Source organism: Macrotis lagotis, chromosome 8 (genome assembly GCF_037893015.1).
Source record: "Macrotis lagotis isolate mMagLag1 chromosome 8, bilby.v1.9.chrom.fasta, whole genome shotgun sequence".
Taxonomy (NCBI): Eukaryota; Metazoa; Chordata; class Mammalia; order Peramelemorphia; family Peramelidae; genus Macrotis; species Macrotis lagotis.
This window is the reverse complement of record NC_133665.1, coordinates 64,830,741-64,854,251: the sequence shown is the minus strand read 5'-3', so window position 1 is coordinate 64,854,251 and position 23,511 is coordinate 64,830,741. Positions and strand designations below refer to the sequence as shown.

At 36.8% G+C, this 23,511-nt stretch overlaps 1 pseudogene; it reads right to left on the bottom strand.

Moving 5' to 3' along the window:
- Positions 1 to 21,102: 21,102 nt before the first annotated feature.
- On the bottom strand, positions 21,103 to 22,915 carry LOC141496469 (transketolase-like; annotated as a pseudogene).
- Positions 22,916 to 23,511: the final 596 nt, after the last annotated feature.

Sequence of the window (23,511 nt, the reverse complement as noted above, 5' to 3'; positions counted from 1 at the left end):
TGAGTGGTTCACCATTGCCTGAAGGATAAAATACATTCCTCTCTTTGGCATTTAAACCCTTCACAATTTGGATCCAGCCAATCTTTCTAGGCTGATTACACTCTTCTCCCACTTTCGCACTCTACCTTCCAGCCAAACAGGGCTATTTGTGTTTCCTGTACAAAAAAATTACTTCTCCTGCCTTTTTGCCTTTGCACAGGTCTTACCTTCTCTCTGCTTAATCTCTTGGAACTCTTCATTTTCTCCAAAGTTCAAGTTTCAGAGGCCTTTCTTGATTCCTCCAGTTGTTACTGTCCCTATTTAATCACTTTGAATTTATTTTGTCTATGTTCTACATTTATTTGTGAATATCATGTAGTTCACCTGTTTTTCCCTTCTCCTCCTCCAGTAAAAATGTGAAATCATTGAAGAAAGAGAGGATCTTCACTTTTGTATTTGAATCCTCAAAATCCTCAGTCAGTTTCTGACACATAAAGGAGTTTGATAAAAGCCTGATAATTTTTTAACTTAATCTTTTCCTGATTTGGGTATAAGAACCATATTTATATCATTAAAAAATTTGATAGCCCCTTTTCTCTAATTCTGAGAACACTTAATATAACCTTGGGATTAATCTCTAAATGTTTCCCAGAGTTTGCTTGTAAATCCATTTGGTGTAGGAGGTTTTTTCTTTGGGACTTCATTTATGGCCTGCTCAATTTCATTTTCTGAAACTGGGTTCTATAATCTCTATTTCCTATTTTGCTAAATGTGACTTTTTTATTTTTATAGATATTAATTTTTTTCCTTTAAAATCTGGGTATAGGGGAGGCTAGGTGGTATAGTGGATAAAGCACCAGCCCTGAAGTCAGGAGTACCTGGGTTCAAATTCAGCCTCAGACACTTAATAATTACCTAGCTGTGTGGCCTTGGGCAAGCCACTTAACCCCGTTTGCCTTGCAAAAATCTAAAAAAAATAAAATAAATCTGGGTATATAATTTTTATATAGTAGTTTCTGAAAATTATTTTCTCTATTTGTTGAGAATTCAATGTCCTTTTTATTTTTGGCAATTTGGTTTTCCTCTCTTCTGATTGTTAGCAAGTGCTTATTAATTTTGTTTGCCTTTGTTTTATCAGTTCAGTAGTTTTTGCTTTAATTTTATTTCTCTACTTATTTTCAAAATTTCTTTTCTGTTTTTTTGGGAGATTTATTTATTGATTTTTTTATTTCTAAGAATTGTATGCTCAATTTGTTAGTTTACTTCTGTTGATTTATTTATTTTAGAGAAACAAAATTTTCTCCAAGGACTGCTTTAGTATATATTTTGGCATATTGTTTTACTTTTTTATCTTCAATATAATTTTAATTGTTTCTATGATTTGTTATTAGTGAAGTTGTTTAGAATATAGTTAATTAGTTTCTGTTTAGGTTTATGCTATGTTCATATTTCTCTATTGCTTTTAAAATTACCCTTTTGGTCTGCAAAGGGCATACTCAACATTTTTTGCTTTCTGTGTTTATGATATATTTATGCCCTAGGACATTATTTTTTTTGTAAAAGTACCATTTGATGCTGAATATGTGCATATTTAAAATTTTTTCAGTCAGTCAATTGACCTATTATTTGTCAGATACTGTGCTAAGTGCTGGGAATACAAAGAAAGATAAAATCAAAGAAATCCTGCTCTCAAGGAGTTCACAGTCTAATGGGGGAGAGAACATGCAAAAAATTATGCTCAGAAAAGATATATACAGGATAAATTGGTTGTAATATCAAAGAGAAAGTACTAAGATTAATGAGGACCCCCAAAGACTGTATTTTGTGAGAGGAATTACAAGGAGACAAATGTTATTGGATTGTGGAGTATATAAAGGAGAACTAAGGATATAAGAAGATCAAAAAAGTTGGAAATGGTCAGGTTATAAAGGGCTTGGAAAGTCAAACAGAAGATTTTAATTTGATCTTGAGGATACTGAGGAACCACTGGCATCTATTGAATAGGGGCTGATATGATCAGATCTGAATTTTGGGAAGATCAATATGACAACTGAGTAGAAGATTAACTAGAGTAGGGAGAGAGGCAGGCAGGGAAAGCAACCAGCAAGCAATTGTATTAGTCCAAGTACAAGGTGGATGAGGTACTGAACCAGGATGATGACAGTATCAGAAGAAATAAGGAGGCATATTATAAAAGAGAAAAGCATTATGAAGATAAAATTGTCAGTAGATGAAAACATTGTATATGGGGGGATGACAGAGAGAAGTTGAGAATGATACTTAAATTTCAAATAGGGTGATTTGGGGGATGGTAGTACCCTCAATATTAATAGAGAAGTTAGAAAAGGGAAAGGTTTTGTGTGTGTGTGTGTGTGTGTGTGTGTGCATACATGTACACATACATATGTGAAAAGATAATAAATTCTGTTTTAGACATGATGAGATTATATGTCTATAGATAATCCAGATTGAGAAAAAAGGCAGTTATGAACATCATATTTTTATCAATGCAATGTGATAAATTCATATTTTAGGAATTACTTCAACTATTAGAGACCATAATTCCTCTGTGACTTAGTAGATGATTCTTAGTCAGTTTCCTGGAGAATGTAGTCACTAAGTGATTTGCCCAAATAGAATATATCAGAGACAAGACTTTAATCCTGACTTCCTAGTTACTTTTAGCTTTCTTTTCCTGACATTTTTACATGCTCTTTAATAATCCCTCTAATTACTTGTAATGAATCTATGAAATCTATTTTCTCTCCAACATATTGGATCCATAAATTTCCTTCTTGATTATTTTTCTGTTAGATTTAGCAAGTTCTGAAAGAAGTACTTGAATATCACCTAGAGTTATTATTATATGATCAAGCCCAATTTGCATTTCAATTAACTTTTCTTTTATGTACTTGAAAACTATAACACTTAATACATATATATGTATATTTATAAAAGTTTTTATATATATATACTTTTTATATATATACTTTTTATATTTACAGTTGATATTGTTTTTACTTTTCAATTTAATGTATTTACTCTCTTGACAATATCAGTTATTACCTTGAAATCACTATTGAAAACCCAGCTTTAATGGAACAACCTGAAATACATCAATTTTATTATAGTCCCTCCTTTTAACTCTCTACCTGTGTTTTGTTTATGTGTTTCTTTCATGCAGCATTATGTTAGATTTTATACAGTTTACATTTTATGAGCAAGTTTTAGTTTTTTATCATTTAAGCTTAAATTGTTATTTGTATTTTCCTTCATTAAAATATGGGTTTTTTTTCTGCTAAAATAGCAATTGGTCATTGAAGTTTGTCCTATTTTCATCACATCCACTCTCATAGATTCTGCCCTTTCTCTCCATTGCATAGCCAGAGCCTAGATTTTGTGATTCTGTTTTTATTGTTATTCTCCTTTCTCTTGTCATCTCTTCCTTTCTTCCTCTCTCTCTCTCTCTCTCTCTCTCTCTCTCTCTCTCACTCTCTCTCTTCCTTCCTTCCTTCCTTCCTTCCTTCCTTCCTTCCTTCCTTCCTTCCTTCCTTCCTTCCTTCCTTCCTTCCTTCCTTCCTTCCTTCCTCCCCCTTCCTCTCTCTCTCCTCTCTCTCCCTCTCTCTCTCTCTCTCTCTCTCTCTCTCTCTCTCTCTCTCTCTCTTTCTCTTTCTCTCATCTGATCCTCTTTCATGGGTTTTATTCTTACATGCTCTCTTGTTTTTTCTCTGACCCTCTGAAAACCTTTGCTTCCTCCATGGCTTTTTCCTATATGTGAGTGTAGCTCAGAATTATTCTAGACCTATTTCCATTTTCTCACCTCTATGAATAATATTCTTGGTGACATCCCAGAACAAGAAACATTAATTCAATTCTTCACCCTCCCCTTTTTTCTCATCTCTAGGGGACTTTTACTTAATCATCCTTTAAGAATCCTGCCTATAAATCTCTCTTTGTTCCCTCATTTGCCCTCAGATAAAATGAGATTTTTAAAAGTCAGTAGACTTGTCCTCTCCTTACATCATGTAAACATTGATTGTAGCTTCTTGGTCTTTTCATATTATGTGTATATTTCTTTCTTTAAATTTCTTTTGTTTGATGATTTGTACATCATTGTTTTGTTCCTCTCTGATTTATTAAGTAGAGATGGTTCAAATTTCCTTTTCTTGCTGAAATTTTTTTTTGATTAACTTTCAATAAAACTTAGCTTTTCCTAGTATATGTTATATTGTAGTGCAAAGTGATTTTTTTTTGCTTTGGGCAATAATATATTCTGACATTTTCTTCATTTCCTGTGGTTGACGATAGTTTTTGACAAAAATCAGACAAACTGTTCTTTTTTTTCTTGATACATGAAGAACATCCACATGAGTACTTGCAGGATTTTTTTTTTGTTCAAAATTCTGGAGCTTGATGACTACATTTCTGAATGAGTTGAAATTAGGATTTTTCTCCACTGGCATTATGTGGATCAAGGCAATTTGTACTTTATTTCCTGTTTCTAATATTTATCAGGCAATTTCCTTGCATTATTTTTAAAGGAAGTTAATGTGGTGAATTTGAAAAACATCAGAAGTCAGAGAACTCAGGTTCATATTCTGATTCTGATGCCTCTTACCTGTAGGACTTCAATTTCTTTCTGTATAGCATGAGGGAGATCCCTTCCAGTTCTACTCTATGATTTTTATCATTTTCCTGTTTTTTTTCCCCTGGGAAGCCAATAATTCTCAGATTGTCTTGTTGTTTTATGTATTCAGGGCCAATTCATTTTGTTTGCATAGCTCTTGTGTTAGTCAGGCAATAAGCACTCATTAAATACCAGCTTTTCTCTTTTTTAATTTTTCTAATATTTTCTCTTACCTTAGCATATTGAGTTCTAATCTGCCAATCTCTTAAGATCTTTTGCTTTAAAAAGATTCTCCATTGTTTATTCTAGACAATTTTGACTTGTCTTTTAAAATTCAAGAATGAATTTATGCCTCATTTTTCTTTAATTCTTTTTATTGATCTTTTAAAACACTGTTGAAGTTTTTAAAATTTTTCCATGATCATTTTTGGTAGGTGGGGAGACAATTATTGTTGTCTAAATTATCATTTTCCTTTGATGATTTTAACTTGCTTTTATTTACTCATAAACTATACCCTGGATCAGTAAGTATCTCAGAATCATCAAGTATCATAAGTAGCATAAAAATAGCTAGACCACCCTTCTGCCCATTGTAAGATTGTGTTATAATCATGTAATTCACTTTTTATTATATACATACCCTTTTAGACAAATTATAATTTCTCTCTTGGATTTTTCATTACATTCTTTTAATAATGATATTGAGAATATCCATAATAATATCTAGTATTTATATAACACTTTAAGACTTATAAATTGTTTTGCAAATATCTCATTTTCTCCTTACTCTGAGAGTTGAATAATATCATTATTCCCTTTTTATAGATAAAGAAAGTGAGATAGAGATTAAGTGACTTTCTATGGATTGCTTAGCTAGGATGTATACTAAATTGGGTTTTTTTTGCCTTTTTTGGCAAGGCAATGGGGTTAAGTGACTTGCCCAAGGTCTCACAGCTAGGAAATTCGTAAGTGCAGCTGAATTTGGACTCAGATCCTTCTGACTTAAGGGACAATACTCTATCCACTGTACCACCTGGCTGCACCTGATGTATATAAAATTGGATTTGAATTCATGCCTTCTTGACTCTCTGCCTAGCTTCTAGTTTTCTTGGTTATTACTTTGTGAGTTAGAAGCTACCAAGACTGAACTTGGCTACCATATTGAATGGCTTACATAATATACAAATAAGAAATCAACTACAAGAATAGTTCTCAAATATAAGTCACCAGGTCTGGCTGTTGTTCTGAAATATGCATATTTATAAACCTTACTTGCAAGATATATACCTGTATATCTATGGTTCTAGGGAGACCATAGAACTTTGGGCTATTTGCTATATTTATCTTTGCTGTGCTCTGCAAAGGAAAGTTTGACATGTTCTATTGATTCACTAAGGCCACAAGCAATAGGAAAAGGTAATATTCTGAGTTGAAGAGATAGAGCCCAAGTTTAGAGAAAAAAGTTTATAAATTAGAGAATAGGAAATCCAGGCAACACTGAATCCAAGGAACTGAGATGAACACTTAGTCTGATTCTTTTTTTTTTATTAAATTTTATTTATTTAAGGAATATAGAATACAGATTGGAAGTATTCAGAGTATTTAAGATCTAGGAAACTATCCAAGACCAATCTCCTCAGTATCTCAACTTCTTCTCTTAGATTCAATCAATTAACAAATAGTTATTAAGTATTTACTATGTTAAGTAACTTGTCCAAGGTCACACAGCTAGGCAATTATTAAGTGTCTGAGGCCAGTAACCTGATTTTTGATGTAGGGATCCACAGTTGGAAAAGTACATACTACCAAATCATGAAGCCAAAAGTGCAAAGAGTTGATTTTTGTCCAACTTAGCTTGATTCTCTAAAGAATTGTTCATATTGCTGTAGATACTTGCATTCCTTTTTAGAATTGGATTCATGTATTCTATTTGCTTATTGGATCGGGATTGATGCTGATGATAGATGATTTCTACTTGCTGGAAAAGTCCTGAAACTGAGATTCTAATCAGGAGTTATAGGTTGTGCTGTGAGATCCCCACTGAAGAAAGAAATTAGTCATCTTGGTAAGTCTTTGTACCATGACCAAAAGGGTTAGGGACAGAATTCAAATGAAAACTAATTTTATTACTATATAGATTTAGAAGAGAGTTAATAGGTGCTCTAAAAATGGTACTGACTCAGTCCCTAGAGCCTTGGATTGACAACAGACTTTACCTGATTAGACATACTGATCAACATCATGCTGTGGTTGCAAACACCATGAATCATGGACAACCAATTGTAAGGTCTTGAATAAATGAACTTGGCCAGTTCCTGGTTTCTTGTGGAGCTTGGAGGACGGAAACCTATTCATTAAATCTTTCTAGGAGACACATACAGGTGTGAATAGAGATCTAGGAAACTATCCAAGACCAATCTCTCCTAGGGTAAAGGCATTGTATTTATGTGAGGAGCAAACAAATACGAGAAATTGTTGGTCTCCTTCTGCTACTGCTAATGGACTGACTTGAATAGCTTTGGTTAATGTTTAGTGTTTATAATCTATTTAAAATACCTATCAGAGTGTTTGATCTATTAAATATCCAAATTCAAGTCTTTATGACAATGCCTCTGCCTAGACATGACAATATCTGGGAACTTAGATGATTACTAATTTGAACTTACTCAAAAATTAGAGATTTTATGACAACTCTAAAATTTCTCTGTGTTCTCACCAACATGGACAATGATGATTCATTTGGTTCACTTCCTCAGTATCTCAACTGTAGTTTTGAATTTACCAACTTCTTCTAGATTCAATCAACAAATAGTCACTAAGTGTTTACTATGTGCTAGAAATTGTGCTGAATATTGAAGACACAAAGGTAAAAATGTAAAAAGTGTGTCCTCCAAGGAACTTCTATTCTACAGAGGGAGGCTACTTGTTCATTTATAAATATATATAGATTAGATAAAGAGTTCATCTTTCAGATGTGGGAGAAGTACCTCTAGAACTGGGGTATGAAGGAGAGTGGTCTTTCACAAAAAAGAAAGGTTTATTATTTATACTTAATACTCATGGTTTGTGAATTTTGAATGATGGAAGTGACAATGTCTCTAAAACCTCTGACTAGCAAATGACCCAATAACAGCAAAGTGAATTGTTCCAGTTGGATTATCAAAAAGTTTGCAATTCCCTTTGGACTCAAATTGTTCTTAGTGCCATTCAATGTACTATTTAGTCTTCAAAAAAATCTTTAGGTAAGGAAAACTCTGTGGGGTTGTCTGTTCTAGCAATACTCAAAGCTGTAAAGTTGGAGGGCATTGGGAAAGGATTTCCAAGATTTTTATATGTCACTGAAATGGTCTTCCTTTGGTACAGAATCTCATTGATTTTCAGGAATATTCATATTAAGTGCCTATTATGTGAAAAGCACTGGAACTGGTACTTTTTAAAAATTGACTCCCCCCCCACCCCATCTTCCTTGCCACCAAAGACTGGTCTCTGGAGAATGTAACCCTTTTTGCTCTGGGTCCCTCAGTGGCTTGCTAAATTAGTACCTTACATGGCCCAATATATCTAGGTGCCTCCAGCCATATTTCACTTTGCCATTTTCTCTCTTGCTGCCCCACTTAATTAAGTCATATTAAAGTCATAATTAAGTCAATAAGGAGATTTCTACTGGGATGGGTGTGCTAATCCATTCCTCCTGTGTCTCCACTCATTGTCCCTGAACATTTTCAAACCAAAACACCTTCCCTGGTCACCACTCCTTTAGATGTGTTGTCTCTCATTATAATGTAAGTTCCTTGAAATCTGGGATTGTATTTACTTCTGTATTTGTATCTTTGATGCCTATCACATAACTTGTTACAAAGTAGATGCCTCAGAAATGCTTTTTCATTCATTCATTCATTCATTCCTTGTGTGATGGGAGTAACAAAGATGAATATGAATTATCTCTGTCCTTGGAGAGTTTGTAATATAGTAGAGATACAAGATATGCATATAAATAATTATAATGCAGATCAAAATATGAAGATTCTGACAAGCAATTCTGGTGTTCAGGGTAAACACCACAAAAGGTGCACATAACTTAAATTTTTTTTTTACAGAAAGTTTTTATTTTTTTTGAATTTTACAAATTTTCCCCTAATCTTGCTTCCCTACCCCACCCCCAAACAGAAGGCCATCTGTTAGTCTTTACATTTTTTCCATGGTATACACTGATTTAAGTTGAATGTGATGAGAGAGAAATCATATCCTTAAGGAAGAAACATAAAGTATAAGAGATAGAAAAATTACATAATAAGATAATGTTTTTTTTAAATTAAAGGTAATAGTCTTTGGTCTTTGTTCAAACTCCATTATTCTTTCTCTGGTTACAAATGGTATTCTCCATCACAGATACCCCCAAATTGTGCCTGACTGTTGCACTGATGGAATGAGCAAGTCCATTAAGGTTGACCATCACCCATGTTGCTCTTAGGGTGTACAATGTTCTTCTGGTTCTGTACATCTCACTCAGCATCAGTTCATGCAAATCTTTCCAGGTTTCCCTGAATTCCCATCTCTCCCAGTTTCTAATAGAACAATGGTGTTCCATCACATACATATACCACAGTTTGTTAAGCCATTCCCCAATTGAAGGACATTCACTTAATTTTCAATTCTTTGCCACCACAAACAGGGTTGCTATGAATATTTTTGTACAAGTGATGTTTTTACCCCTTTTCATCATCTCTTCAGGGTATAGATCCAGTAGTGGTATTAACTTAAAAATTTTAAGGCAAATTGAATTGTTCAGGTATTTGGGGGGAGGTTCTTATGGAGAGACTTTGGGACACATCATTCAGAAGGGAGACCCTAGGACACACCATGTGATGGAGAGACAGAGATATTAGGATACTTCTCCCCTAGGAGAAAAACATTAATAACACTGCAAGGTCACAGAGGATGTTGGAGGGTAGGCTGATCTAAGGACAAGCTTAATTAGTGTGTCCACCAAAGGTCATCTGATAATTTCCTGTTTTAACTGATTGGGCTATTAGATTATTAAGGTCAATTTTTGTTTATATTTGCTGGAAAAATATGTATTATTGACATCCTCCAAATTTGGGCATTCTGAAGCAAATTCCTGGTTGCCCTGAAATATGAAGAATATAGAACTAGAGGATAACATACTACAAAGTCCTATCCCTGTCCCCAATTACATCTCTTCTTCTTTTAAGTCCCTATCCAGATCTTCATCCCTATCCTCATTCATATCTTCATCTTCTTCCCCATTCTTATCCTTAGCCTAACCCATCTTCTTCTCCACCATCTCTATCCCCAATTCTCTTTCTATTTCTGTCTCTCTTTATCTCCATTCCTGTCCCTATGCCCATTGTCATCCACTAACCAGATCCTCATCCCCATCCACTTCTCCATCCAAGTCCTCATCCCTATTCTCATTCATCTCTCATCTTCTGCCTCATCTCAGTCCTCATCCCTGTCCTTATCTCTTTATTTTAATCTTCTTCATTACACACATCTGCATCTCTATCTCTATCCCTATTCCCATCATTATTGCTATCCTCATCTCTGTCTCCTCCATTCCATCTCTGCTTCTGTTTCTAGCTCTAACTCTATCCCCATCTAGTCCTCATCCCTATGTGCAGGTCCTTAGACTTCCTGGTTTCTTTCTCCATCATTCTCTTCATCCCTATCATCATTTCCATCTCCATCTGCATTCCCATCTCTATGTTTATCCCTCTTTCTTTTTCAATCTCTATCCCCATCACCATCCCAATCTATCTCTTTCCCCATACCTATACTTATTCCTATCTTAATTTCCTTCCCTATTCCCATACCTAAACTTATCCTCTTATTCCCCATACCCATGCCCATATGTACTGCCTCTATCCTTTTCTCTGTCACCAACTCTATAACTGTCCCTCTTCCCATCCTCATCTTTATTTCCATCCTTATCCCTTTCCTCTTACCTATCCCATTTCCATCTCCATCTCTGTCTCATCTTCATCTCCAAACCTATGTCTTTGACCATTCCCATCCAATTACCATCACCAAATTTATGTCTCTTTCTGCCCTTATTTCTATTGACATTTCACTATTTTTTATCACTATTCCCCTCCTCATCCTCATTTTCAAACACATCTTCATCCCATTCCTATCTCATCTCCAACTCTTTCCTCATTTACATCTGCATTCCTATCTCTATTTCCATCTCTATCTTTTCCTCTATACCCATTCCTATGTCCATCTCCATTTGCATTTTTACCTCTGACTGTATCTGTAAACTCATCTCCATCACTATCTCAGTCCTAGCAACTTTGTAGAATTATGCGGTGAATCTAGGTGGGAAAGCCAGGGTTTCAGTTTTGGCTCCTCCTTTAATTAATTACTATTAAATTTTTCATCAAGTTATTTAATTTCTCTGTACTTTCATTTCTGTACAAGAGTGATATAACAATGTTTGTATTACCTACTTCAAAGGTAGATGAAGGTAGCACTGAACATTGGTCTATTTTTATCATCCTTTCAGCTTCTGGCTTCAAATTGCAATTAAGTTCTACTTGATAAAGAGTTGCCCCCTGATGATTAGTGAGAGGCAACCCCTACAGGAATCCATGTGATGGAAAGCCAAGTCACTTCACCTCAGACCCAAGCCAATGCTACTGAAGTTGAATTTGTTGACTCCTTGGTGGGATATATTCCAAGTACCTAAGACAAGGTTTCTCTTTCTCAGTTCAAGAAAACAGGATCATGAAAATAAAAACAGAACACTGGTCATATACTGATTTAATTTGCATAAAGGATAATAATAGTAACAATAATAAGCTAATATTTATATAGCAGTTTAAGGTTTTCAAGTATTTTAGAAACCTCTTATTTTATCACACAATAATTTCAAGAGATAGGCGGTATTATTATCATTCCCAATTGTGGCAGACAGAGATCAAGCTGATACCTGGAAAGCTGCATTTCTTTGAAGAAATCATTATCTCTCTCTCTTAGGTTCAGCTTTTTCCTCTTTAAAATAAAGAAGTCAGATTAGACGATTTTTAAGGGTTCTTACTACTCTTTTGTTATATTTCCTTTCATTTCATAACATTTCAATACTCTGTGACTTCCCAGAACTTCCAATGGCCCTTTGCTTTTCAATCCAACTCTTCAATTCCCTCTCTAAATAAGGCCATTTTGCTGATTTGTTTCCATAGATGTTTTCTGCAATGGTGTTTTCAGTAGGGTTTCTTCTCTCGTAGCCAGTCTCAGATTGTTTTCTCAGTTGGAGGAGGATCAAATTTACATTCAGCAGCACGATTTTCATTCACTTTTGCAAACTGGATCACTTTAAACTTTAATTCAGCAGTGGATGAAACCCTTTTCTGAGTCATTTCTGAGCAGAACGTGGCAAAACGCAGCCTAATGTAGCCTAACAAATGAGAAGCAATGAACACAAAGATAAGTGTGAAAAAGTGGAAAATACAAGTAAAAAAATACAACCACTGAATAAAGTGCCCCCAGTTAATATGATGCAGAGAAACCTGGGCATGGGAGTGATGAGATCAGTTGGAGACAAATGTTGCAAATCTTTTGTTTACATTGTAAAGGGAATCTTTCTTCTTCCACACCTGAGTGCCTGACCTTCAACCTGCTTTGGATTACATTGGTTTTTTGGAGGGGCAGCCAGGGAGCACGGGTCCTGAAAGACCACCCAAAAGAGACCCCTCCTCAAGAGGCAAAATCTCCAATGAGGGACTTGGGTCATTCCCAGGTCAACACCCCCTCCCATGGACTCTGGGAGAGAATTTAAGGAGATCTGAGGGAGGGGCTAGTGCCTTTTACCTTCCAGCCTACTGCTGAATCCTGGTCAGCTGACCTGGCCAATTCAATCAGTGATCCACGTGGTCTTCTTAAACTCTTTTTAACTTTTCTATCACTTTCTTAATATGCTGTAACTTCCTTTAATAAATCTCTATTTTCTTTCCAAAACCTGCATTCCTGAGTCTGACTCACAATTATTCACAGGGCAGAACTGAACCCAAGAAACAAACCAGAAGCTACATTTAGACCCCAAATTATTCAAAAAAGGGTCTATCATATATATGGAAAAATATGGTACCTGCAGGATGTTTTATAGGAAGAGGACCTTGTAAGAACTATGAAAATATGAATTATTAGACCCAAATTCTAATTTCATCCTTTTTACTGAGTAAGGTAATAGATATAAAGTGATTTGAAAAATATAAGTTGTAGTTTAAATGTAAGTGATTGCTATTGATCAAGGTCTCAACAAACCAGGATCAGTATTTAGGTCTACTAATCATCAGATGCTGGGTATTCTTTCCTCTGCAAGCCAGGGTCATATAGTAGAAAGAATATTGAACTCAAGGCAGAAAATTGCCTTGAGAGAATTGGGTTTTAATTCTAACTTTTTTTATTTACTAGATGTAAGTGTGACTTTGGGCAGGTCACTGTTGTTTTCTGGATCACAGTATCTTCCATTTTTTTTTTTTTTTTTAGTTTTTGCCAGGCAATGGGGTTAAGTGGCTTGCCCCAAGGTCACACAGCTAGGTAATTATTAAGTGCCTGAGGTCGGATTTGAACTCAGGTACTCCTGACTCCAGGGCAAAATGACCAAGTTTGCCTTGGGCTGGAACCTATTTCTGGCCAAAGTGGGAACCAGAATGATTTGGATTTAAAGCTTCTTAAAATGATAGAATAATAAGTAGGTAAGAGAAAAAGAAACCTAATCCATAAACTCCAAGATATTTTGTGAGGTTTCAGGAATCAAAATTTATATTCTCTTGGGGAGACCATCCACCATCCCTTTGTGGACAGAGGGAGAGTAGAGAGAGGAAGGAGAGGAGGAAAGGAAGGAAGGAAGGAAGGAAGGAAGGAAGGAGAAGTATTCCAATTGGGTCATTTGGGTCCCCCTACTAGTCATATTGTCATTGTCTTGACTTTCAAGTGAATTGGATTTAAGTGAGGCAAAGCTGTACAAAGTTACCAAACTTATCCACTCTTCTGGAGCCATCTGGGTCCAGTGGCAAGTTGTAGATCAGAATGACTAGAGATGCCCCCTGAGTTTCTACTTACTTTGCAGATGAAAGCAATGGGATAAACTATTTCATCTGTAGGTACTGGCAGCAATGATTCACCTATTTTCAGGGGATTTGCCTTTTAAGAGTGGAGTTTAGTGGGAACAATGAACAACTCAAAGAAATGAAGCTTTAAAGATTGGTGAATGGGCAGGTACTGGATCATGTGACAGGAGAAAGATGCTTGGCATCCCTCAAATTACTCCACCTGTCTCTCTTATTAGAAAGGCTTGGTCTATCTACCTTCCTTCTCCTTCTCCTACTCAACCACCATAATCAAAAACCTGTAGGCAGATTTGCTAATTTGTGGAGAAGCCTGCAGGGGCTTAGTCATCATCTGTGCTCTTGCCATCTTGTGTCTACTTCTGGAACTACAGTACCACACATCTATTTTGCTCCTGGAAACAGGATCCTAATATCATTGTGAGAAATCTCAGTGAACAGAGAGGGGAAAAAAGAGGACATCTGGAGTGAATTTGAATGAACCTGCACTGGAAAATCCTTCTGTCCATGCATTGGAAAGAACACTGGACTGTAACTAACTAATAGATGATTTCAAGCAATGCTTTTCTTTTGGGGCTTCCCTATGGTTTTCTTTTATAAAATGGAGTTGACTCAAAAAAAAAAGACACTTCTAAACTCTGGGCATTTTCACTGGCTGTTCCCTATGGCATCGAATGTTTTCCCTTTTCATCTTTGTCTCTTGGTTTTCTTTCCTGATTTCCTTAATGCTATAATACCTTCCCTAGATTAATAATCTCCATTTTTTTCTGTCTATATAATAGTCATCCTCAAGTTGGAACTGTTGTTTGCCTTCTTTGTGTTCTCAGCTTTTAACAGTGTCTGGAACATAATTTAGATACTTATTGATTTACTAAATGATTACTAAGGTCCCTTCCAGATCTGTGGAACTCACATTGGTTACTAAGGAAAGTGTTTCATCCCAAAGGAGGTTAATTCTTTAAAGAAGAACAAAGAAAGTTACTTAGTGTTAACTATGGATGGAATGAAGATGTACTAAAGAAATAAATTGCCTCTGGAAGGCATTGATTTAAGAGAGTTAGGAATCCTGGGCTCTTGGACAAGCTCTGCCTTTCATTTCATCCTGTGGTCATGTGTTATCCTTCTGTAGATCTCAGTTTTCTTTTAACATAGTTTAACTCTTTAACATAAGGAAATCTCCAGACCTGAGATTCAGTAATTATATTGTTTATAAAAGTTGGAGAGTTTTAGACTCTAACTAGAGTCAGTTTTGTCCTCAAATGCTTCTGTTTCATTTCAGCGATTGGGACAAAAAATTATTAGTTAAAAAACAGTGTTTTCTAATTTTTTTGATTGTATACGTCCATTGATTAAAATAATCAAGCATTCATCAATAATTCTTACACATTTTAAAATTTATATCATGTAATTCTGTAATATTAATTTTGGGCCCTACAAAACTTAGACAAAAATATAAATTTAGAAAGGATGAGATAAAAATGAAATAATATTTGATTCTAGAGCTATTTGAAAGCAACTAGAATTTATTAAGTTGGGTAATGAATATGGTCAGACTGATATTTTAGGAAAACACTGGAAATAGGTGGGTGGATTAGAGAAGGAATAGATGATGCAGAGAGATCTGTTAAGAGGCTATTGCAATAGTCTGGGCAAGAGGACATGAAGGACTAAAGCAGTGAGGTAATTGTGTGTGAGAGAAGAGAGGTTGTAGAGGTAGAAATGATGTGGTATGTAAGTGAGAGTAAGGAACTGAGGTTGACAATGAGGTTGCAATCCCAGGTGATGGGAAGGATGGACCTAATAAATTTCAGGAGATATGTCAACTTGAAGGGAAAGATCATGTAATGAGATCTGTGATGTTGATTGTAACTCATCCATGCCTGCTCATTCTTTGTGACTGTCCCACCAAAAGTGAAAAAGGGACAAGTGGGTCTTTTATCTTTACTCTTTTACAGAGCCTGATCTCCAAGAGATTCAAAGGTAAATTGGTAAGAGAAAGTAAGGTAAATTGGTGAGAGAAGGAACCAAGGAATTTCCTCAATGATACTTTTACTCCTGTGACTGCTGTAGGTCCAAGAGGGCAGAAATGGGGAAAATGACAATTTGTATATATAAAGAAATAATCTGAGAGGAGGGAGTGTTTTGGGTTAAGGGATAGAGGTGGTTGTGATAACTACATGATTGACTTAATGAGATCCATCTTTCTGCCTTATGATTGGTTGATTACATTCCCATTGGGGTCAGGCCATGGTGGGAGGAGCCCACAATCAGGGTGCCACAGTCCCCACCTTTGAAACCACAAGTCTAAAAAAATGATAGTGAGTCAGAGTTTCATTGACCAATAGAACAGGATTGCAATGGATTCTAGAACATACAACACAGAATGTTAGTGGAGAAGTAAACATTAGAAGACCAAACACAGACATAGATAGTGGTTCTCCAAGTGTGTTCTAAGGAACCTGAGATTTCTAAGATCCTTTCAGAGGTTTCAAAACATAAAAAGTATTTTCATAATAATATGAAGATGTAATTTTCCTATTAAAATACTCTTACCTTTTCCAACTATTTATCTGTGCGAGGCCAGATTTTCTTCATATACCAAAACAACATATTGCAGCAGATTGAATTCAGAAGCAGATATGAGAATCTAGCTGCTTTCTATTAAAGCACATGCTAAAGATATTTGCAAAAATATGCAAAACAATGTTATTCACTAATTTTTGTTTTTAGAAAATATAGTCATTTTTGACAAAAGTGTTAGTTATGTTAATATAATAGGTTTATTTGAATTAACAAATAAGTATTGTAAAAAATTTAATGAGTTTTAATTTCTAATGTGGTAAATATTGTTAGATATATCTATACAAAAAAAGCTCTTTTGAAGTTCTCAAAAATTTTTAATAGTATAAAGAGGGAGGAACCAAAATGGCAGAGAAAAGTCAAGAAGTTGCCTGAGCTTTCCCCAGTATACCTAAGGAAACAGCATTAAATTGGGGTAGCTAGATGGTGCAGTGGATAGAGCACTGGCCCTGGAGTCAGAAGGACCTAAGTTCAAATCTGGTCTCAGACACTTAATAATTACCTAGCCATGTGATCTTTACTTATCTCATTTAACACCACTGCCTTGCAAAAACAAAAACAAAAAGAAATGGCATTAAAATCAAGCCTCTTTTTTTGGTAAATATTTCATTTTGGGGGGGTTATTTCTTTTATATTATTTCAAATATCTTGTTGTGAGAGTAAACCTCAATAATAGTGAGAGAAAAAAATGTACTTCATTTTGTGTTCAGATTCCAGTGGCTCTGTCTCTGGAATGAGTTGCCTTCTTTATCATAAGTCCACTAAAGAAGTTGCTTCAATATTTTTCCCACAGTGCTATTACTAGCTATATTTCCCTCAACTCTAATTTATTCTATTCTCTCTCTCCTTTCACCCTGTCCCTGTTCAAAAGTGTGTTGCATCTGAGTTTCTTTCTCCCACCATCTTCCCTCTTTTCTATTACCTATTCCCTCCACCCCCACCCCCATTCCCCATTATCCCATCCTTTCTTCTAATTTTTTCTCTAGGGTAAGATAGATTTCTATACCTTATTGTATGTATGTTATTTCCTCTCTGAGCCATTTCTGAAGAGAATGAAGGCTCAATCATTCCCCCTTGCCTTCCCCTGTTCCACTCCATTGAAAAAGCTTTTTCTTGACTCTTATGTGAAATATCTTTGCCCTTTCTTCCTCTCCTTTCTCTTCCGCCCAATACTTTATCACCCAATGACTATAATTATACCCTTATATTCAGCTCCTCCCTGTGCCTTGTCTATATATGCTCTTTCTACTTACTCTAATGAATGAGAAAGTTCATATGAGTTTTCAGTTTCTTCTTCCCATTCAGGAATACAAACAGTTCATTTAGTTCATTAAGTTCCTCATAGTTGGTCCTTCTTGTCCACCCCCTCTGGTTCACCTGCATCCTAAACTTGGAGCTCAAACTTTCTGTTCCTCTCTGGTTGTTTCAATAGGAAAGTTTGAAAGTCCCTTGTGTCATGGAAAGTCCATCTTTTCCCCTGAAAGTGGATGTTCAGTTTTGCTGGGTAGTTGATTCTCGGTTGTAAAGCAAGATCTTTTGCCTTCCAGAATATCATATTGCAAGCTCTACGAACCCTTATGCTGCCAAATCCTGTGTAATCTTGACTGTATCCCCATGGTAGTTGAATTGTTGTTTCTGGCAGCTTTTAGATTTTTCTCTTTAATTTGGGAGTTTTGGAATTTGTCTATAATATTCCTGGAAGTTTTCTTTTGGGATCTCTTTCAGAAGGTGATTGGTGAATTCCCTCAGTTTCTATTTTATCTTCTGCTTCTAGGATCTCAGAGAAATTTTGCTATATTATTTCTTGAAAAATGAAGTCTAGGCTCTTTTCCTGGTCGTGGCTTTCAGATAGCTCAATAATTTTTAAATTTTTCTCCTGGATTTGTTTTCAAGGTAGGGTATTTTTCCAATGAGATATTTTACATTTTCTTCTAATTTTTTTTTTTGGGGGGTAATAGTTTTATTCCTTCCCAATTTCTTGCAAAGTCATTGGCTTCCTTTAGTTCCATTCTGCATTTGAAGAAGTTATTTTCTTCAGAGACCTTTCTTTTTCTTTTTCTTTTGTTAGGTTTTTGCAAGGCAAATGGGGTTAAGTGGCTTGCCCAAGGCCACACAGCTAGGTAATTAATTATTATTAAGTGTCTGAGGCCGGATTTGAACTCAGGTTCTCCTGACTCCAGGGCTGGTGCTCTATTCGCTGCACCACCTAGCCACCCAAGAGACCTTCTTATCTCTTTTTCCAGCTGACCAATTCTGCTTTTTAAGGCATTTTCCTCCTCATTTGCCTTTTGTGTTACTTTTTCCATTTGGTCTAAACTGGTTTTTAACATTATTTTCTTCAGGTTTTTTTGGTATTTATTTCACCAAGCTGCTGATTTGGTTTTCATGATTTATCTGCATGACTCTCATTTCTCCTCCCAAATTTTCCTCAACCTCCCTTAATTGCTTTTCAAAGTCTTTTGGGAGCTCATAATTAGCCTGAGCCCATTTTCTATTTCTCTTGGATGTTTTTGGTATAGAAGCTTCGATTTTGTCATCTTCTGAATCTTCCATGGGGCCAAAGTAATTTTCTGTGGTCAGATTCTTCTTTTTCTTTTGTTTACTCATTTCCTCAGTCTATGACTGATTTACCACACTTCCAAGACTTTGGGGAGTTTTTGGGACAACCCACAAAGACCTACGTTAATTCCTTGAAGGTCTTATGAGAGGCTCTGACTACTCTCTTGCCTGTGCTTTCCTATGTGGATGACCACAGGACCTACCCTCTGTCCTGGAGCTGTAAGGAGAGTCCCTGCTTGGATATGGTGGTATGGAAGCCCAAACTGCATCCTGGGTTTGAGTGTGGGCAAACAGCAGAGGCCTGCCCCAGGGAGAGGAGAGAGACCTCTGCAGTTTCCCCCAACCCCCTTACAGTCTGTGGGCTGTGCTCTGGAGATGCAGACTGGCTTCCCCAATTCCCACTGTAGGTTCTCACTGATTGTTACATACTCACTCTGGTGTGGCAGAGTTCTCTCACCATCCCTTCAAACTACTCCTGGTGATCCCTAGGCCAAGGAGGTCTGGAAACCATACCCTCTGGCACAGACCCAGACATCCCCAGGGATCTGGGCACCCAGCCCTGCTGTGATACAGCTGCAGCTGTGTTTGCAGGGGCTTTTCCCCACCTCCAGTCCTGATGAAACAGACCTTTCCTGCAGAACTTCTAAGGTGTCTTGGACTGGGAAATTGTATTACTCAGTCTTTCTGTGCATTCAGCCCCTCTAAATTTTGGCTAGAGTCACAATTTGACAGCTTTTGGAGGTTTTGGGGGAACGAGTTTCCAGGAATTCCTGCCTTCATGCTGCTATCTTGGCTCTGCCTGCTAGACTCATAAATCAAGCCACTTAAAAAATTCTGGAGTGACAGAATCCACAAAAGGATGAATTGAAACAATTTTTCAACTCAATACGACTTCAAAGGACTTCAGAAAAAGTCTGTCTCATGGTGATGGTAGTGTATAGGCAAACCAAAATGAGGCTCTTAGTCATAGCACACCTCAGCAACTACGGCCCCATGGTCTGGGCTCAACAGCCTAGTGGCACAATAAACCACTGTGAGTCTTTTAGCTCTAATGCAGCAGGGAAGCTGCCATTCCTGGAACCCAGGGCACAATAGGTATGACAAGACTGGGCCATCCTGGTCTTGTGGGCAAGTTACCAGCCTCAGAGGTTGTGGTATAGAAAGTCATTGACCAGAACCTTAGCATTCAGTGCAAGAAACTTGGGGAAGTGCTTCCTATACACTAGGAACAGAACTCAACTTTTTAAAATGAGTAAAAATAAATCATTGATTACATGAATGCAAATTAAAATAACTTTGAGGTACCACCTTATACCTACAAAATAAAATTATATCTTATATATGTGATATGGTTATAAACTTGATTAATAAAACAGAAAAGGAAACTGATAAATGTTGGAGAAAATGTGAGAAAATTCGGGCAATAATGCATTACTGGTGGAGTTGTGAACTAATTCAATCATTCTGGAGAGGAAATTGCCCAGAGGGTGATCAAACTGTACATTTTTGATCCAGCAATACTATTACTGTTTTTATTCCAAAAAGATCATAAAAAAAGAGAAAAGGACCTAAATGTACAAAAGTATTTATAGCAGCTATTTTTGTGGTGGCAAAGAATTAGAAATTGAGGGAGTGGTCTTCCATTGAGGAATGACAAAATGGGCAATGTATATGAATGTAATGGAATACAATTATACTATGATAAATGATGAGCACATGGGTGATATGAACAGAACTAGGAGAGTATTGTACACAGTAACAGCAACATTGTGTGATGATCAGCTATGATAGGTTTAGTTCTTCTCAGAAATACAATAATCTAAGACAATTCCAAAAGACTCATGAAGGTAAATGCTATCTGTATCCAGGGACAGAATTCTGGAGTCTAACTGCATAACAAAGCATATTATTTTCTTTTTGTTTTTTGTTTTTTTAGGGTTTTGCAAGGCAATGGGGTTAAGTGGCTTGCCCAAGGTCATACAGCTAAGTAATTATTAAGTGTCTGAGGCTGGATTTGAACTCAGGTACTCCTGACTCCAGGGCCGGTGCTCTATCTGCTGTGCCATCTAGCTGCCCCCAAAGCATATTGTTCTCAATTGTTTTTGCATCTTTTCTCTTTTGTTTTGTTTCTTTTTTTAACATTTTTCTCAAAAGAATTTAATAAGTTTTATTTTTCAATTGATTTTTAGTAGAATGAAAAGTTACTTAATGTATTTAAAGTTATAGGAATGTTTTTCTCTCCCTCTTTGCTTCTTGTCAACAGGCATCTTAGACTTGAGACCAGGCCACTTTGACAGCCTGAACAATGATATCTTTGTCAAGATTGAACATTTTCAGCAACTTTACTTCTCATGACCCTGGTGACTATTAAGAGTTGATGGTAATGCAGGTTCACCTACTATGGCAGCAGCCACAGTCTCTCTTATGCCATATTCATAGTAATGATCTTCTATAGTTTGAACCAGCCATTTGGCTGCCTGGACACTCTCAAGGATGAATTTCTTATCCAGGGGCTTAATTTTTAAAGGGATCTAGCACCTGGATATTGATTTTTTTTCTTTCTTCAGCTGCTCTGCAGTTGTCAAGGCTTCATGGAAAGGCCCTCCAACTCCAATCACTGTTACCTGGTCATCCTTGCTCTTCAGGACCATCTTTTCCTGGGCAAACTGGAAATTTTCATTGTTGTTGAAATGGATTATATTCTCTGGGTGACTGGTCCATATGAAGCACATACTCATCATAGTGGCAGGTAACTTAACTGCTTTCTCAGTGGCCACAGCATCACAAACATAAAGGACCGTAACTTTGAGAATGCTCTAGAACATGGCAAGATCTTTTCATCTGAGGGTCATCTGAGAAGGACATTTTCACCAACAGACACCCCGCAGTGTGAAGCTGATGTTGCTTTCAGAAGTCACTACCAAAAGGATCTGGTCTAAGGCCCTAGTGAAGAAGGTGGTGAATGTGATGCAGAAAGTCACAATTGTATGTGTGGCTTCACCACCCCACAGTGATGCTCATCACGTTCTGTTTTTCAATGAAACACTCAATGAAGTGATCAGGATAGTCCTTCTCAAAGAGTTCTGAAAAAGTGGAATTCTTGGTGTCCCTATTCAGGGAAATCATGGGATCACTGGCATTTCACAATTTAGCCAGGGACATACCACAGACTTTGTGGGTGGCTAACTTGCCTCTGAATTTGTAATTTGGGGTATGACATCTGGATGTTGATGATGTTAACTGCAGGGGCATCTTCTTTGGGGAGGGTAGCTAGAACCTTCTTCTTGGTTTGGATTTGGTCATAGATTTCCTTGATGACCTGTTCTATCATGTTTTTGGGAAGGGGTTTCCAATGCCAAGATTCTTTATCTTCCATACCTGAGCTTCCTCTGCTCTTATACATCTTTACAATGACAGTGGTTTTTGCTTACCCTGGTCAATGACCTCGCAGAGTTTCACCACATTGTGGCCATTCCCAATTGCATTCTACCCAAAGGCTTCACCATGCTTCTGGTACACTTTCCATCGGTGCTGCAGTAGCTGGTTAATGCTAAAGATGACTACTAGATTGTCCAACTTGTAGAATCCTGTGAAAGTCATGGCTTTCCACTAGGAACCTTCAGCACCTTTCCTATTGCCCAGCAAACAATAGGCATGGTGGTTGTCTGTCAACATATTTGCTTGTGAAGTTCATTCCATAAGCTGCTCCAAACTCCCAGGGAGCTAGTAGCCAATCTGTAAAGTCTTGTTTAGAGACCTGGTGGTCATCTAGAATGGAACTAATCTTCCTCAAATTCAACAGCTCAACTGCTGGTAGAAAGCCAGCCTCAGCTCAGACTGCATAGAGGATGGGAACCATGGAGAGCACAAAGTCTTCTTTGTTGGGGTTCCTGGGGTCCTGGTGTTTATACTTCATGATGTAGAAAAATAGAACTCCCATGACCTTGCTGGCACTGCAGAATTGATGTGGGGTGGCTTCAGCTGGCCATGATGCTGACTTGGATGGAGTTGATGCACAGCTGGTTGTAGTGTCTTTCAGTGCCTGTTGTTTCTGTTGGTCTCACTTATGGTAATCTTCCATGGTGAAGAGAGTTTGGCGAGAATCCCGAGTTCGTGGCAGAGGCAGCAGCAAAGTGAGCAGAGAAGGGGAGTCTGAAGAGAAAGGAGGAAGAATGGCTGTTCTGTTTCTTTTTCACAGCATGACTAATGTGGAAACATGGTTTCATACATTGCACATGTATGACCCAAATCAGATTACTTGACATCTTGGTGAAGGGGGAAGAAAAAGAGAAAGGGAGAAAAATTTTGGACTCAAAAAAAGGAGTGGTCTTTACAAGTAGTTGGAAAAAATAAAATGATACCAAAAAAAAGAGTATAAAGGAGTTCAGTAACCAAAAAGTTTGGGAATATCCAAATGACTCTCAGCACTAGAAAGAGACCTTGGAATGAAGAAATTTTCTTATTACTCAAAATAGACACTCAGAAGTGCTTCATCCACAGGTTGATGGAGACTCTGCACACCTTTTCTTCTCCTTCCCCTCCCCTTCACTTTTTCTGTCTCCGTCTCCCAGTGCCAAGAGATCTGACTTTGAATCCCTGTTCCAATAGTTACTAATTATGTATCTGTGGGGAAAAATAATCTGAGCTGCCTTATCTGGGAATAATAATGTTTATGTT